The sequence below is a fragment of the Anguilla anguilla genome, chromosome 14 (assembly GCF_013347855.1).
Source record: "Anguilla anguilla isolate fAngAng1 chromosome 14, fAngAng1.pri, whole genome shotgun sequence".
Lineage (NCBI taxonomy): Eukaryota > Metazoa > Chordata > Actinopteri > Anguilliformes > Anguillidae > Anguilla > Anguilla anguilla.
Window position 1 is genome coordinate 24,130,279 of NC_049214.1, and position 17,496 is coordinate 24,147,774.

General features: G+C 55.3%; 1 protein-coding gene across 8 annotated transcripts in view; it reads left to right on the forward strand.

Moving 5' to 3' along the window:
- LOC118212931 (guanine nucleotide exchange factor VAV2-like) overlaps positions 1 to 17,496 on the forward strand; it is a 206,946-nt gene that overhangs the window by 141,105 nt on the left and 48,345 nt on the right. The window lies entirely within an intron of this gene.

Genomic DNA, 17,496 nt, shown 5'->3' on the forward strand with positions numbered 1-17,496 from the left:
CCTGCCCTCTTTAAATAAAGGTTAATAGTTAGACGAGGGCCCTCTGTCCTACATGAATGCCTCATTACACAGTGACTCCCGGGGTAGACGGCTGAATTTAGACATCAGCCGTGATGTCAGAGCTCAGCTGTGGGGGAATCCCGGGATCGCGGGGCCCGTGGCGATGTTTTAACAGCCGGCGCGTCTGCAGCTCGTCTCGTCTGAACGGATCTGGCACCCGCGGCCCCGGAGGAGGAGGAGGAGGAGGAGGAGGAGGAGGAGGAGGAGGCGCACGTTTAAAATGACCTCATCTAAACTAAACCGTCCCGCCGGTCCCGCTGCTGGCAGAACGGCGCTAGTCTCTCATCAGGGAGAGCGGGTTCCATTCTGAAAACATTTGTGGGCTTGCTTCACGTGAAGAGGTGGCCAGTCTACTCAGCTATGGGGTGGGGCAGGGGGCGGGGCGGGGGTGGTAGTCTGGGTTTCTCTCTGATTGGACAGCCAGAAAAAGGGACGTGGCCCATCGTCGCATGTGACCATGGTGCGATGTTAGGTGGTGTTTCATGTTTACGGTCAATAGCAGCACATTTACAGTCGAAGCGAAGGCCGTGATTGGCCGAAAGCGCTTCCCGCACTCTCCCCTCATGAAGGGTGTTTGGAGAAAGCCAGTGCCTGCAGCGGGATGGCTAAAGCTAGCCACAGGGTGAGGGGTTAGGGTTTGGGACGGGGGGGGAGTTAGGGTTAGGGTTTGGAGTGAGGGTTTAGGGTTTGGGGCGAGGGTTTCTCACAGCCTGGGGAGGGGGGGAGATTCTCTGGCGGGCAGCAGCAGGGACACTGGCGGTATTGTGGGGGCGGACATTGGCCACATTGTGACGGCGGGCGGCGGGCGCTTGGCCATGCGGGCGGGGCTGGAGCAGGCCGCGCGGAACGCCGACAACAGCCTTTGTTGGGTCTGTCATCATGGCAACCGCGGGCGCAGGGTCAAAACCCCGAAAATTCCCTCCGCGGCAGGGCTCCAGACGCCGGGCCACGCCCCCTCTCTCTTCCCGGAGCCCGCGAGGGGCGGTTGCGTAAGGAGGATCTGCGCCATGGCAACAGTCACCGGCAGGTCCCCAGAGGGTACTGCGACATCGGAGCGGGAGGCGGGCGGGGTTAGCTGGCTGGTGTTGCCGTGGCGATGCGCGTTGGCCCCGCCCGCTCTCCGGACGCTTCTCTCTCCGGATTTATCCCGGGCGGCGGGCCAGCGGCAGCCTGGCGGATGGCGGATGGCGGACGGCGGCCTCGCTCCCAGACGGCGGGGGAGAGACCGAGCGCTGGGGACTCCGCAGGGCGTGCAGCAGGGCGCGCGTTCAGCACGCCGCCACTCTCCCGCTCGGGCTGGCGGTGCGGAAACGGCGTCCGCGTTAGACCACGAACGCACAGACTCGTGGGGCTTCTGAGCAGTTTGGCCGAGGCCAGCTTCTGAGCTCCATGTTTGTAGTCCGTCTTTAACATCGTTTGTAGTTTTTCCTGCCGTGATTTCGTCCCCTTGTTCTCACAGCAATCGCGCTGAGCTGCTTCCTCTGCGCAGCTTGCCTCTGCGGCTCACCGTCACGCAGCCGGTGTACCCCAGCAGGACACCCTCACACACTGGCGCGTGATTGGCCGGAGGGTGCAGAGCGCAGGCGCGCGATAGGTCAGGGGACAGCGCAGCCGCCAGAAGGCTCAGGGCGTTTCTGGACCTCACATTCCCTTTGAGACTGTGAGATGAAAATGAAGAGGCTGACGTACATTTTGATGTTTGACATGAAATTTGTACAGAATGAAATTATCTCTCATCTGCACCCAAGAAGGTGTCTCTCTGTCGCCTCTGGAGCGAGCAGCAGTGAGGTAGCCCCCCCCCCCCTCCCCTCCCGTCTCCCCCCCCCCAGGGGACGTGTGATAGCCATAAACCCAGTGACTGCTGCTTTCATGTGCTCCTGAAGAGAGAATAATGAGCCCAGAGTCCGCGGACACCCAGCCTTCGTGCCAGCGCTGAGCCGGGGGGGGGGACATGGGGGGGGGTCCGGGTGCTCGTTAGCATGTATTATTCTGCTTTGGTCTTGGTGCCACCCCCATCACCCCCCCCCCCCCCCCCCCCCAGCCCCTATTTCTTGTCTGGTTCGCCTGTGGCGTCTGTAGAACATGGTGGATTTAATGCGCTGAATACATGAACAGCACGGCCCCCCCCCCCCCCCCCCCCCCCCCCCCCCCCCCCCCCCCCCCGACACCGCGGCATCGCGACTGTGCCATTCCGTGAGGCTAAGCAGCGCTTAGCGCCCCTGTGTTGTGTGAAGCCTGTCTCGGCGCATTCCTTCACTTTGTTGGGGGGGCGTGCGTGGGGTTGGGGTGGGAGGGGGGTGTTTCTCTCCCTGTCGGGGCGGCTCAGTTTTGACGACTGCGGTAAAACCCCAAACTGTCACCCACCCCCCCCAGTCTGTGCCCCCCCCCCCCTCAGGGCGTCCCTGGGGTGTGAGAGGAGCGTTGATCAGTGTGGAGGCCGCGCTGACACCTGCGTGTGTGAACCCAGATCAGAGCTGACGTAACGAGGGAGAGCTCGGGGTCCGGGGTGGCGCGGGACCCGTGGGGAGTTTTCCGCCCCAGTGTATTGTGGGATAGCAGCCCAGTCGGAGCTGCCCTGGTCTGCTGTGCCCTGACTTTAGTGGATTCACTGAGGCGGACGCCCGCTGTGTTTTCTCTCCTAAAACGTGTGATTCAGCTTGACTGCGTCAGCATTTCACACTCAGCTTCTCACCCCTGTTACATTACAGCCCGGCTATGCTGCTGAGTACGTACTGAAGCAGTGCGGGGTTAAGTACCTTCCTCAAGGGTACAATAGCAGTGTCCTGCCTGGGAATCAACCCTGCAACCTTGAGGTTACAAGCCCAGTTCCCTAACCATTGTACTACACCCCCCTCTTTCACTACCTTCCCATGACCACCCCCCCCGCCCTCCCAGTCTCCCTCCAGCTCACAGTCAGCCTCGGGACTTTTTGGATCCTGAGTGGGAATGACGTCTCTCCAAAGAGGGGCTTTCCAAAAAGCTGTCTCTTCCTCTGTGGTGCCCGCTGCCCTGTCTAGCTGTGAGAAGATAATGCAGCTCAGCGACGTACTCCTCACCCCTCACCCCCGCCCACCTTTACAGAAGCCCCCTTTTTCCCAGGGCATCATGGGAAACACGGCTGTGACAGACAGCTGCCAGGGTGGTCTGGTTTGATGAGACTCTCTGGGACAGTGTCCTGAGGGAGGGGCAGCCACGCCCGACCGCATTTCCCCCCCGAACACGAGCCCGCCCCCTCAGCCTGAGACGCACACGGCTGTCCGGGGGTTCGCTCCGCCCCTCCGTCGCCCCTCCCCTAGCCATCCCAGCTGTGCGTCGCCATAGCAACAGCCTCCCTCACACCACTCTGTCTCCTCTGATCTGTCGGGGGGGGGCTGGGGTGTACAGGCATCCCATCTGTCATTTCCCCTTTCCCTCTGATTTATACAATCTGAGCTGCTTTTTTTATTTCACACCTGCAAGCCCCCCCCCCCCCCGCCCCTTCCCTGGAAGGGAAACCTCATCGCCAGCAGACAGCTCTCAGACAGATGAGGTCACGCGTGTGTCCCTCTCAGTGTGTATGAGAGAGAGCGAGCCGGACTGAGGTATAACCCTGGCAGCGCTCACACTGTCCTCCATCACTGTGTACATCATTTATTACATAGAGCCAAAGAGCTGATTTAGGGTGGCAGAGTGTTGCGGGTTTGAATCCTAGGTGGGACGTTGCTGTTCGACTCTAAAGCGGAGTATTTGACATAATTGGCTTCGGGAGTGCAATAATAATAATAACGTGTGTGTGGAAACCTCAGTAACTGAGGTCCTCTTCAGAGCCTTTTCCTGACACAGAAAATAGAAATATGAGGGAAATTATAACATTATCAAAGCAGAGTGGCCTTGGATTACCGCACTCTGCTCCTGCCGCGTTCAGTCACATCTCTAACTGCGCCTCCTCCTCCCCCAGCGTCATGGGGGCGGCGGGGGGGGCCTTCAGGTCCGCTAAATCCCCTCAGACATGACGAGTCCAGTCCCACGCGCTTTTGGGCTGGTTAGGCGCATCATTTCACGACCCTCCCTGGGAACAGGGGGGCGTGGGGGGCTGGGAGTGTCTGCAGTTCCAAAGGGTTCCAGTAATAAGCTTGTAAACAGTAAGACGGCATGCTGTGCTTTAACATCTAAAATTCACTTTCGTTTTTTTGGGGGTTGGGGGGGGGGGGGTAAATAAAAAGGATTTTTTTTTTGCTGTATTTTTATTCCTGGTTTGTGGCGGCTGCATCAGGGGGAATTATTCACGGTCGATAATCTTTTTATGTTTTATTCAGCCGGTCATTTGAGTCGAACCTTTCGCCCCCGTTCCGCGGGCCCCGTTCCGCGGACGCTCTGCGCGTTAACAGCAGCGGCCGACGCGGCGCGCGTGTACAGTAATAAAACAGACAGAGCGGCCGTAGAATGAAGAATCGATGGCCTGTGCTAAAAGGGCGCGGCGGTAATTGCAGAGTCGTTTATGCGCCATCTTATTTAGCGACCGAGCGCACGGCCCGTTTGTCCGCGTCGTGTTTCGTGTTTGGGGGGGGGGGGGGACCGCAGGGCGGCTCTCCGCTCCTTCCTCCTCCTCCTCCTCCTCCGCCGCCTCCGACGCTAAGCAGTTTCGCCGCCGCTGAGCGATTCCCGGCGAAAGGCCCTCTCCTCCTTATCGCTCCCCGCTCATGAATATTCACGAGCGGGCCGGCCGGGGCCAGGCCGGGCCGGGGGCCGGGCGTCGCGGTTCCGTTCGGAATGATAACGAGTTCCGAAGCGACTCCGCCGAACGCGATGGGGGGGGGGGGCGAGGCGGCGTTCCTGGCACGAATTTCACACACAATAACCCGACTTCACCTGACAAAAATGTGTGTAATACTGGCAGTAAAATATTGATAGCCAGAGATGTAATATTGAAGCATTGTTCTCTCTGTCTCTCTCTCACTCTCTCTCTCGCTCTCTCTGAAGGAGCTGTCTCTCTTACACTGTGACAGTCATTAACATAATTGGTTGTCAGGTGACATGTGACATACCCTTAGGAATCTATCAGTTGCGCTGTGGCTGCATCAAAGCTCTTTGATTTCTTTTTTTGTGGGGGGTGGGGGGGGGGGCATTTCCTAATGGAACCCCCTGTTTCTGTCACTTATATTTCCTCAATCAAGATGTCTTTCAGGACCGAGCATGTAACCCAGCATTAGTCTTTCAGGACCGAGCACATAACCCAGCATTAGTCTTTCAGGACCGAGCATGTAACCCAGCATTAGTCTTTCAGGACCGAGCACATAACCCAGCATTAGTCTTTCAGGACCGAGCATGTAACCCAGCATTAGTCTTTCAGGACCGAGCACATAACCCAGCATTAGTCTTTCAGGACCAAGCATGTAACCCAGCATTAGTCTTTCAGGACCCAGCATGTAACCCAGCATTAGTCTTTCAGGACCGAGCACATAACCCAGCATTAGTCTTTCAGGACCGAGCATGTAACCCAGCATTAGTCTTTCAGGACCCAGCATGTAACCCAGCATTAGTCTTTCAAGACCCAGCACATAACCCAGCATTAGACCTCTGAACGTTTTGGGGTCTTTTTTTCAATCCTTCAGACTACATTTGATGGATTTATTGTGTTTGATTTTTTTTTTGTTTTTTCGCTGAAAATATCTTAAATGAGACACATTCATCCTCCCGCCATTTTGTGTATGAATTTGAAGTTGACTAAAAAGAACAGCGAACAGAAAATGACGTCAGCGGAAGCTCGGATGAGTCTCACTCTGGGTGTGATGGACCTCGGAGGCAGATTCAGATGTAATGTTTTTCTGGCGATTTTTCTGACGTTGTGAATTCTGTGTGACGCGTGTGTGCGGTCCCAGCACCTCTTTCAGACGGAAAGGGAACGCGTGATCTAGACTTCCCCCGGCTTAGCGTGCTCTTCCTCTCCGCGTTCGTCGCTGGAAGCGCGCTGCGGCGAGTTTTGGCGGAAAGCGAGTGGATCTCTGACGCGGCCTCTTCGGACCAATCGCCTCAAGGAACCGGCGCCGAACTCTGACGGAAAGAGCCGAGTACCCACAATGCACCGGAGCGGGGGGAGAAGCGGCGCGGCGTCCTCGCTTCGACTCGGGTTTCCGTCTCGCGGGGGGGGGGGGGGGGGGGGGGGGGGTCCTCCGCTTGGTTGCCATGGCGTCTCGCCGTTTGATCGTCAAAGGCAGCGGCTCCGAAAGAGAGAGAGAAAGAAAAGAAAAAAAAGGAAAACTGGCGCGATAACTCATTTCTGCTCGCTCGTTGGGTCGCGTCCGCGGTCCATTAATCTAACCGCGAAAGCTGTCGGCGAGCGCATGCCTCTGTGTTAATGCGGCCTTAACGCTGTGACTGAAACCCGGCTTCTGCGGGGGGAACGCACCCCTTCATATGGAAATGTGTCCTGTTGTTATCAGAGGGGAATGGGAGTTTGTTTGAAAAGCTGTTTTTAATGTGAATAATGGCGCTTTGTGCTGCGAAGACCCATAATGTTTAAATGTTTGAAGTCGTAAATGTGTTTGTGAGGGAATGGGTGTATGTGTGTGTGTGTGTGTGTGTGTGTATGAGAGAGAAAGTCTGTGTGAGATGTGTGTGAGAAAGCGTCTGTGTGTGCATGTGTGTGTGTGAGAGAAAGCGTCTGTGTGTGTGCGTGTGTGTGTGTGTGTGTGCGTGCGTGCGTGTGTGTGTGTGTGTGTGTGTGTGAGAAAGCGTCTGTGTGTGTGTGTGTGTGTGAGAAAGCGTCTGTGTGTGTGCGTGTGTGTGTGCGTGTGCGTGTGCGTGTGCGTGTGTGTGTGTGTGTGTGTGTGTGTGTGTGTGAGAAAGCGTCTGTGTGTGTGCGTGTGCGTGTGCGTGTGTGTGTGTGTGTGTGTGTGTGTGTGTGTGTGTGTGTGAGTGTGAGTGTGAGTGTGAGTGTGTGTGTGTGAGTGTGAGTGTGAGTGTGAGTGTGAGTGTGAGTGTGAGTGTGAGTGTGAGTGTGTGTGTGTGTGTGCCCTTGACCCTTCTGGTCAGGAGGAAGAGTTCTGAGCTTGCATGGTTTGGTGCTCCAGTGACTTCCCATCAGCCCTCGCTCTGCAGTGAGCAGGTTTTCACTTCCTCATGTGACTAATCCTCCCTGTACTGCTGTGCTGGTCTGGAGAATATATGAACTCAGGGATAATGCCCTTGCAGCACTGACGGTGTAACGGGGCAGATTTAGGGTCCCTAGTGGGGACGGTCCTCTGTTGCGTGTTTTAGTTTGTAGAGGCGGGGGGTGGAGTTTTGGGAGCAGGAGGAGGGGGGGGGACCGGAGAGGTGGGGTGGGGTCGGGCGAGACAAGATGAAGGACAGCCCCCACCCCCCACCCCTCCCTCGTCAAATACAGCATCGCCCTGTCCCGGGACGTCCTGACGACTGGAGACAAGGGGATTTAACCTGAGCTCCTCTCCCTTTATCTCTGTGCAGCAGAGGGGCGCTACACCAACCCACCTCCCCCCCCTCCCCGTCCCCTTAACTTTCATCTTTCAGGAGGGTGAGATTACACGCCGGATAATCCCGTTGGCTGTACATCACGCCCCGCCCCGCCCCCCCCCCCCCCCCCCCCCCAGCGTCACAGAGACCGAGTGCCCTCTGCAGATAAGGCCAAGGGGAGCAGCTGGCTCAGGAATTACCATCACAAGGGGCAGAGGAGATTTTCACCTGGTTCCCATGGTTATCGCTCGGCACGGAGCATTTTGGCAAGACAGCAAACGACCTCTTTACCGAGCTGATAGGCTTTGCAGAGGAGAGGGAGCTCATTAAATATGTAGGTATAAGCAGGGGGGAGGAGAGGGGGGCTGTCACTGTGGCTTGGCACTTTTTCACTCTCCTGTAGGGGGTGGGAATGGAGTTCAGGGCGGTTTGTTTACTTCCTGTATTTTAAGCAAATGGGACAGGGCCTCTGGCTCCAGGGCGTTTAAAATGCTGAGAGTAGCTGGGACGCCCCGCGAGAGGAGCCTCCCCCGCGGGGGCCGGGACGACCCGAAACACTCCGCCGTCTGCGGGAACGTCTGCTGTCAGGAGCAGGCAGACGTGCTCGGGGCGATTTGAGGCTTGGGGAGGTTTCCGGTTAGTCTTCAGAGATAGTTCACTCATAGGGAGAGTTCACACACTGAGTTTGCACACAGGGAAAGATCACAGTACATCACACACAGATCATACAGAGACTGATCACAGTACATCACACACAGATCATACAGAGACTGATCACAGTACATCACACACAGATCATACAGAGACTGATCACAGTACATCACACACAGATCATACAGAGACTGATCACAGTACAGTACATCACACACAGAGATAGATCACAGTACATCACACACAGATAGATCATACAGAGAGATGGATCATACTAGATCACACCCAGATAGATCATTCATAGAGATGGATCACAGTAGATCACACGCAGAGATGGATCACAGTAGATCACACATAGAGATGGATCATAGATCACACCCTAACCCTAGACGATTCCTCAGCAGAGCTTGAATTCCGTGGTGGAGAGATACATGCAAGGCACAAGAGCCCTGAAACACGTCTCCCACAAACAGGATATGAGGCAACCCCCCCCAGGGAATTGGAGCGGGCTGACGGGGGAACGTTCCCATGATACATGTTTACACACTGCCAGCCCCAGTCATCCCTCACCACTGCCGCTTTGGAGGTTAGGATAAAAGCCGCTCGCATTGTTTCTCTCTTTTCATCCGCGGGGAGAATTTATCCTTCATTTCCGCGGATGGCAGGAGAAATGACCGCTGGATTCCGAGCTCTGGAGGGCGTTATCTGTCTGGTTTCCCGCGTGTACGGGCGCGGTTCCTCAGCGGCTCGCTGCGTGGGATGCGCATCGCGGCTCGACAGGACGACCGCGCCGCCATCTCAGGGTCTCCCGCCAGAATATCCATTTCACTTTCATAAGTGACAATAAATGACTACGCAGCCTGGTTTATATCCAACGCATCTTTTAAGGACTGGCAGGACGAAATGAGCAAATGTGATCCCTCACCTTCCAGTAGCTGGAATGTGCATCGCTAAAAACGTTTCACGGACGTCTGGCCGCAGCTACAGTGTCCACCCTGACCTCTGACCTCACGTACAGTTAATCGCACCTCTGCGACCTCTGCACCCACGAGACTCCCCCAGCCTCTAAAACACCCCCCCCCCCCCAGCCCCGAAAAAACCCAACTCCTTCTGCATGGCCCCGCTTTTATTCTGTTTCTCCGGTTTCTCTTTCTGTCGCCCTGTCTGAGATAGCGTTCCGCGGACGACCCGTTAACCGCGTGTGTTATTCACGCGGCGTCGGAGTCTCATGATTAGACCCGCCCGCTGCCGCGTGCTTTCTGTCTGCATCGTGCCCGTCGTGCGGGGGCGTGCGGCCTCTCACCAGCGCCTTCCAGGTGAGGCGGCTGCTGGTTCACAAAACGAGCCGCCAGGCATTTTGTATCGAGTGTTCGGCGGCTAACAGAGTAATGCCCCCCCCCCCCTTTCCCCCCCCCCCTTCAGGCGCACGCGTGCGTACACAACAAGAGAGCCGCCGCCGCGGCGGGGAAATTGGATCTGATAAGAGCGGCTCAGCCATTTCTCAACAGGAAATTTGTCCTGAATGAAAAAGGGTCCCATTACTGTCGGTTTACACCCACAAAGAGAGGGAGGGAGAGGGAGGGAGGGGAGAGAGGAGAGAGAGAGAGAGGGAGGGAGGGAGAGAGGAGAGAGAGAGAGAGAGAGCTTTCACTAAGACTGCAGAGCTCATTCTTCATTTATTTATTCGCTCATTGATTTATTTTGGCTGTGGACTGTTCATTTGTTTAGGAGGCTGCTCTTTCATTAATGACTGACGTGACTTTTACCGCATAGTTTCATAACGCTCATTTTGGGGATATTGTTTGCTGATTAGTCAAGCTGCTTAGCCTAAATGGATTGAGGGAGGAGAGATTTCATTTGTCATTTTCCTGTGTTCATGGAACCTCAGTGTTTGGAGTCAATAATCGGTTTATAAGGCCATAAAGCTGACGCTTCACACACACACGCACACACACGCACACACACACACACACACACACCGGGGGGGGCACAGTGTGCATTTTCGAAGCGGGAAGTGTCCACCATCGTGTTCCACATCGCAGTGTCCTGGGAAGATTGGCGCTTGTTGATGACCTCGTGCCTCTGACCGCGAGGTCTGGGAGGAAAGCGCTAGGACACGCTAGCTCCGTCTCCTCTTGGGCTGGTCACGTGACGCGTTCACTTCCTGTCTGTCTGCTGCACGGGGAAAGGCCCGCTGTGCGAAACTTCCGTTCCAGCCAATCGCGTTAAAGATCTAAGGGGATCAAGGGCACGCCCGCTCCTTGGTTTGGCTGCCATGGAAACGGCTAAAAAGCAGTGCTGGTGGAGAGTCATTCCATCAACCCCAGAATGGATGTGGATTTACTCATTTAACCAATCAGACTGTTTTGCTGAAGTGAGGAGTAATTTCATTGGTTCACACCTATCTGTGACTGACAGGTGCATGGTACAGGTAGCCCCACCTATTCTGGGGCATATGAATGCTCACTCTGCCATTACTAGTACAGAATTTATAATGTATGGTCCCTGCTCTCAGATACATCTAATTACCCCTCTCGGGGGGTGGATGGGGAGGGGACAGGTAGAAGGGAAGTAGTGGGGTGAGGCAAGATGTGATTTATCCAAAATCTCAGCAGAAATGATGCCATTGATGTGCTGAAGCTCAGAGGAATGCTGGACCCTGTTAGACTGGAGCTTTGGCCCGGTCAGCAGATACAACAGAGACATTAAAAAAGAGCAGCACTCTGCCTGCTGAGCCACAGGGTTTGGGGTGTGATATGAGGGGGGGGGGCTCTGTCCCTGGTGTGGGGTCACAGGGTTTCGGGTGTGATATGGGGCTCTCTCCCCAGTGTGGGGTCACAGGGTTTGGGGTGTGATATGGGGGGGGGCCCTCTATCCGCGGTGTTGGGTCACAGGGTTCGGGGTGTGATATGGGGGGGGGGGTCTGTCCCTGGTGTGGGGTCACAGGGTTTGGGGTGTGATATGGGGTGGCTCTCCCCGGGGTGGGGTCACAGGGTTTGGGGTGTGATATGGGGCTCTCTCCCCGGTGTGAGGTCACAGGGTTTGGGGTGTGATATGGGGTGGCTCTCCCCGAGGTGGGGTCACAGGGTTTGGGGTGTGATATGGGGTGGCTCTTCCCGGGGTGGGGTCACAGGGTTTGGGGTGTGATATGGGGTGGCTCTTCCCGGGGTGGGGTCACAGGGTTTGGGGTGTGATATGGGGTGGCTCTTCCCGGGGTGGGGTCACAGGGTTTGGGGTGTGATATGGGGTGGCTCTTCCCGGGGTGGGGTCACAGGGTTTGGGGTGTGATATGGGGGGGGGGGGCCTCTATCCGCGGTGTGGGGTCACAGGGTTCGGGTGTGAGATGGACTGTGTGCGCGTTGGTTCCCAGGGTAACGCTCAGTGCCTGTGTTGTGTGACTCACTGGAGCAGCTGGTGTTTGAGATATGTTCTGAGTGAAGTATGGTCAAGGTTATGCTGGTAGTGTGCGGTGAATGGGTTAGATCCATGACTCACAGATTGTGTTCACACGCACACCCACACACAGACACGTACACACACCCTCTCACATATTCTCTCTCACACACACGCACACCCACACACAGACACGTACACACACCCTCTCACATATTCTCTCTCACACACACACACACACACACACAAACACCCTCTCACATATTCTCTCTCTCGCACACACATACACAGACACACGCACACATGCACAGACATACACAAACATACACACACACACACACACACACACGCACACTCATACCTCACACACACACACACACGCACGCCTATTGTTCTCGGCATGAAGACTGCCCTCTTCGGAGAACTCCTGGACTCCAGAGATCTTGACACCCATCTTGACGTAGCGGGGAAGCTAATTATGTCAGCACAGACTCCACTGGAGTGGCTCCTACAGCCGTCCCCCATTGCACTGGGCCAGCTGGATGACAGAACGGGGGAAGCCTGTTTCTCTGGGGAGGGGGGGAGCTTGGGGGATGGGGGGGGTGGGCAAGCAGAGACACTACGCAGCCTTTCCATCGCTGCTGAACGCAATGCTCGTGAATTTCTTCTCCATGATGGTGGAGTTATAGCGCCAGTTAGCCGTGGAGTGCCTCTCCCATGGTGCTTAACTCCCAGCCTGTGTGAACGCTCAGCTGGGCGGGGGGACTGTGCTGTGAGGGAATCACTTTCAGTGTCTGACCTGAGCAGAAAAGAGCCAGGAAGGAACACCGTTTGGTTCAGTCACTTCTTCCACTTCAGTTCTGGACAAATGTGTCTGAAACACTAGAACAGAGTAGTGGCCTTCATGTTGTGTGTGTGTTTGTGTGTGTGTGTGTGTGTGTGCTATGTGTGTGGGTGTGTGTGGTATGTGTGTGTGGGTGTGTGTGTGTGCGTGCACGCTGGAGTATAACCACTGTTACAGACTCTTAGCCTCTCAGTCAAGCCCTCCAGTGTTACCAGAGGCAAAGCCCTCAGCAGTGATTTGCACAGGTGCCTTATGGGAGTTGAAGGCTGCAGTTTAAAACAGTGTAGTCCTTTTTGTTCTGGACTTCCCATGACCCCTGCTGTGAAACGTGGCTGCCAGTCTGAAGGTAGTCAGTAGCCGCTGGCGGGCGGGCGGGGGGGTGGGGGTGGGGGTGGGGGGTGCTGAAAAGGACTGAATGAAGTGCGGGGGGTGGGGGGGGGGGGGACTCTCAGCAGGCTCAGGTGGGAATGAGTCGCTGTACCCCCCCACCCCCACCCCCACCCCCCAGGAGCATGTCATTGGCCCATTAGCGCCGCTCCAGAAGCAGGGCCCGCATCGATCGGCCCGAGCGCGAGACGCGCCGCTGCTCGCAGGCTTCTCCGCGCGCGAGCAGCTCGGCCCCCGGCCGGGATCAGCCGCCAAGGCCCCTGTGATTGGATTTGCGGTCCGAGTGTGTCTGTTCCAATATCACACGCAGCCACGCAGCGTTGTTTCAGCATTAAACCTGCTCTGCACCCCCTTCCCCTCCCTCTCCCAGTACATCACTCCCCCCTGTCCCCCCCGCCCCCCCGTCCCCCGTCCCCAGAGACAGTTTAAAAACATGAATCAGAAAAGGGAAAGAGCCAGAAGACAGAGAGGGTGACTAAATCTCTGACGCACGCTGTTTTTTAAATTCATTGAGTTAAAAGATTGTGAAATTCGTCCTTGAGCCCTTCAGCCTGAGCTGATTGGGTTAGGGTTAGTCAGCTGAGAAGGTTAGGGGTTAGTCAGCTGGGAAGGTTAGGGGTTAAGAAAATGGTAAGTTTTAGTGTTGAGGCAAGTTTACAGTTGTGTTCAGGAGCTTGAGAAAAAACAGCAAAGACAAGGATTAGTCTTTGATTTAGGATGAGCCACAATTTTTCATTAGTAGGATGCACTCCTGTGGCCTTGTATATCTGTATAAATGCATATAGTTTCAGTTAAGCGCATTTTTCAAAATAAATGTCTTCAAGCATGTTATTTTCTATTTCTTTTATTGAATTCATGATATTTGTGTTGTTTTTGTTCATTTTTAATTGAGTAATCAGATATATACAAAAATGCCTATGGCCACAGTTAGGTTTCATGGCTCAAATTAGGGTTCAGCTAGGGTTGGGGGTAGTGAGCTCATTGGGTTAGGGTTAGTCAGCTGATAGTGTTAGAGTTAGTCAGCTGATAGTGTTAGAGTTAGTCAGCTGATAGGGTTAGTCAGCTGATAGTGTTAGAGTTAGTCAGCTGATAGGGTTAGTCAGCTGATAGTGTTAGAGTTAGTCAGCTGATAGCTCTGCTGACTGGTGTCCTGAAGCTGGTCTGTGAGGCGCGAGCGACGCCCAGTAGCACTGGAACCTGGACGTGACTCAACCAGGTGAAGAGCCCGGTCACCGGGACACTGGGGAACAGCGCCCTCTAGTGGGAGCATGGGGGGCCATTCAGGGGCAGAGGGAGGGGAGGAGAGGTGTCGTTTCCGCTCAGTGCTCCGCGAACATAAACGGATGAAGTCGTGTGGATTCGGGCGTGATGTGACAGCCCCCCACACCCACACCCCCCCCCCCCACTCCCCCCTGCCCCCGGGCAGCCTCGCGGTCTCCCCATGTCTCTCAGCAGTGTGGCACTCTCAGGGTGGCCCTGATGCATGCAGGGCTCTATGGCAGACCCGCAGTCACCCCGATACCCAGATACCTCGATACCCCTCTCATTCCCCCAACAGCCACAGGAGACTCGCTCCCCAGCTCCTGAAAGCCTTGCGTGGGGGGGTAGGGTTGGGTTGGGGGGGGGGGGCACCGCTATGTTAATAGCTGAGCTCCAGGCAAAGTATCACACAGTGAGAACACAGGAGGGGGGGGGGGGTACTGATGGAGTGGGGAAATCTATGATTGTGCCCTCCCCCCCCCATACCTGCTGCTTGTGTTGTCCGACCACACTGACAGTGTTAAAAACGATGTTGAGCCACGGGATGCAGCTCACAGACCTTTGCCATTCAAGCCTTCAGTCGCACGGTATCACTGCGCAAGGCGTGTCCCGTAGCCCAGCAACGGCTGAAGAACTACCATATCACTGAGCAAAAAAGTAGTGCCTATGTGAGATGCTGATGTATCATATAAAATAAGATACTGTTTTTCCCAACTACATAGCACCATCATTGTGAGCGGGGTGGGAAGGGGGGTTATGGGTGTGGTGGCACTGGGCATGTGGACAGCAGAAAGGGTCATTCGAGGGGTGGGGAGGGGGGTGTGATGAGGTACCTGCTTCCACGAAAAACCCGATGGAACGCTCGCTGCATGCACAGATAACCCCGCCCCCCCCCCCCCGCCCCGAAGTGCTGCGGCACGCGAATGTCCTCCTGAGCGCGCTCAGTGTGCTCTCCGCGTGCTGCACAGCTGTGCTGAGACGGCGTTGAGCTGTTGGAGTCAATGAGGCGTGTCATTAACATTTACCTGAGACTGCCCCCCCCCCCCCATCCCCCCCCGCGGGCTCGGCTACCCCCCCCCCGCCCCCCCCATCCCCCCCGCGGGCTCCGCTCACCAAGCGTAAACCCCTCACCTCTCAGCGGCGCACTGCATCCTAATGCGGTCTGTCAGCGTCTGCATTCAGCTTCCACAAGCTGTGGGACACGTGTGTGTGTGTGTGTGTGTGTGTGTGCGTGTGTGTGTGCATGTGCGTGTGTCTATGTGCGTGTGTGTGCGTGTGCGTGTGTGTGCGTGCGTGTGTGTGTGTGTGTGTGCGTGTGCGTGTCTATGTGTGCGTGTGTGTGTGTGTGGGTCTCTGTGTATGTGTGTCTGTGCGTGTGCGTGTGTGTGTGTGTGTGTGTGTGTGTGCGTGTCTATATGTGTGTGTGTGTGTGGGTCTCTGTGTATGTGTGTCTGTGTGTTTGTGTGGTGTGTGTGTGTCTTTGTGTGTGTGTTTGTGTGGGTCTATGTATGTGTGTCTGTGTGTGTGTGTGTGTATGTGTCTGCGTGCTTGTGCGCGTGTGTGTGTGTATGTGTCTGCGTGCTTGTGTGTGTGTGTGTGTGTATGTGTCTGCGTGCTTGTGTGTGTGATAAATGTGCATTAAGCAATTTGGTACGTTACTTTCATACACGTAATTAGTCAGACAAGTGCAGACAGCTTGCAGGTCCTTCCATCCTGAGCTAAATTGAATTAACAACATTGCTGCAGCCTTTTCTGCTGGGAAATAATAGAACAGACAAATCAAAGCAAATACGTGCTTTTTCCTGAGAACAGGTAGAAGAAAAAAATTTATTTTTCATTTGTATTATTGTATTAGATCGATTTGGGGCAGAAGTCTGGTTTTGGGATTATAGAACTTGGATTCTAGCCAAACGGTTCAGGTGCAGGCTCAGACAAAATATGTTGAATAAATGGGTAATATGTTTAAAAAATGTGACACGTAGGATGTGATTTTTCCCGGATGAGGGCATTGGCTCAGAGCACGCTTTAATAATGTGATTATATCACGCCATACGGAGGTTATATTGTTAGTATGATTCCCAAAATGAATCCTCCTTTTTTTCATTTCCCCCTGTCTCTGCCCGAGGAAGGAATTGCGAGGTCTTGTGTTTTATGAGGCCGCAAACCGCCATCGATTTCCGTTCTGATCTTTTCGCCGTTTCGCCGCCTGGAAAATCAGCGAGGCCCGGAAAGTTCAGCCGAGCTCCAGAGCGCGTGCCCCCCCCCCCCCCCGGTGTGGGCGTGTCCATCGTTGCGATCGCCGGTCATCAAGCGAACCGTCTCTCGCCGAGCCTTTCGCAGGAGCGACCGTTCCCACGCGAACTCGCGCCGGTTCCCTTCGCATCCCGAGGCCGTTGTACGCAGGAAGCGCTTTTTTAAGGAGCTTCCTGCCGGCGCGTCCACCTGCAGCGCTCGTTACCATGACGCCGCCGGACTGCGGCGGGAAAATCAGCAGCAGCTGCCGCCCGCGCACACACCTGCTCGCCCGTCTCTGACCGAGAGGCGAGGCTCCTGCAGACACAGCCGTGCACTGAGAGGGGCGCGGGCGAAACAGGACGTGAAGTGAATACGTTATTCTCCAAATAAAACATTAGCACGGTTCTGTCGTAAACGTTGAGCAGGAAAGCGAGGGCGTGTTGTAATGAGGGTAAATCTGTGGGTTTTTATGAGCGGGTTCGTTAGCTGCTGTGTTTTGAGTGAGTGAGTGTGGGGGGGGGGGGGGGCCTCTAGTCCGTGTGTGACTGATCGGTGAAGGAGAAAAGGGGCCTGGGAGAGCTGGTGAACTGTGAAAGATCTCATTCTGCATGCGGCTGACCTGCCGCTCGCTGGTCCTGGGGGGGAGGGGTGGGGGGTGACCGTTCCGTCATTCTGGGGGTGGGGGTGGGGGACGGACATGCAGAAAAGTTGTCGGACCAGTGCTTTTACCTGCCCCTCTCCTCTCACACGGAGAGCATTGAAAATCACAGGCATGAAATTTAGATCATCAGTTTCCTCTGAGGCACTGTCTGAGAGAGAGAGAGAGAGAGAGAGAGAGAGAGAGAGAGAGAGAGGGAGAGAGAGAGAAATAAATCGAGAGAAAGAGAAAAAGAAAGCTGTCGTCATGCCACCATTTCTACCCACAAGGGAAGAATTGAGAGTATTTCAGAGGGGAACATTCTCCCACACACACACACACACACTCTCACACACACACACACACACACGCACACACACTCTCACACACACACACACACACACACACACGCCCCACCCAGTCTTATTGCGCTCTGAGGACCGTCCTTGTTTCGCACAAGTGCAGCGCCATCTGGCCGCCCCCCGGAAACGCCCCCACAAGCCCACTCACACGTGACTTACAGCTGTATTAAATCAATTTAAACACCACCCGCATTTAACCTCGCAATTACAGCATAATG